Source organism: Triticum dicoccoides, chromosome 1B (assembly GCF_002162155.2).
Source record: "Triticum dicoccoides isolate Atlit2015 ecotype Zavitan chromosome 1B, WEW_v2.0, whole genome shotgun sequence".
In the NCBI taxonomy this organism is placed as follows: Eukaryota; Viridiplantae; Streptophyta; class Magnoliopsida; order Poales; family Poaceae; genus Triticum; species Triticum dicoccoides.
The window spans coordinates 440,161,798-440,162,454 of record NC_041381.1 but is presented as its reverse complement, the minus strand read 5'-3'; positions in this window follow the sequence as shown (position 1 = coordinate 440,162,454).

Below are 657 nucleotides of genomic sequence, written 5' to 3'. Positions count from 1 at the left end.
CTGCCCCCGCCGCTGTCCCTGCACCGCCCGGCCCCGACGCCGTCGCCCTGCCTCGCCGTCGCGCGCCGTCCTCGCTGTGAGCGATGCCGGCCGTTTTTTGTATGCTTTTTTGTTGTTGTATGTATTGACGTATTTTGATGTATGATTTTTTTTGTTCATATGATGTATGTTTTTTTTCATATATATAGATGATGTCTGTTTTTTTTGTTAGGTTAGTATAGATTTTAGGTTAGTGGAAAGGAAAAATATAAATAAGGAAAAATAAGAAAAGAGGAAGAAGGAATAGGAAGAAGAAGAAAAAGAAGGAGAGGAAAAAGGAAAATAAGAAGAGGAAGAAGGAGAAGAAGAAGGGAAGAAGAGGAGTGTAAAAGGAGGAGAAAAATATAAGAAGAGGAAGAAGAAGAAAAAAAAGAGGAGAAGAAGAAAAAATAGAATTTTTTTATTTTTCTTCTTCTCCTCTATTCCTTCTTCTTCTCCTCTTTTTTTCTTCATTTTTTTTCTTCTATTTTTTCTTCTTCTTCTTCTCCTCTATTTTTTCTTCTTCTTCCTCTTCTTCTCTTTTATCGGGAACTAGGATCGTCGAGGGTCGAGGGTCGTCATGGGTCGAGGGTCATCGAGGGGTTGAGGGTTGTCGAGGTTCGGGGGTCACCGAGGGTC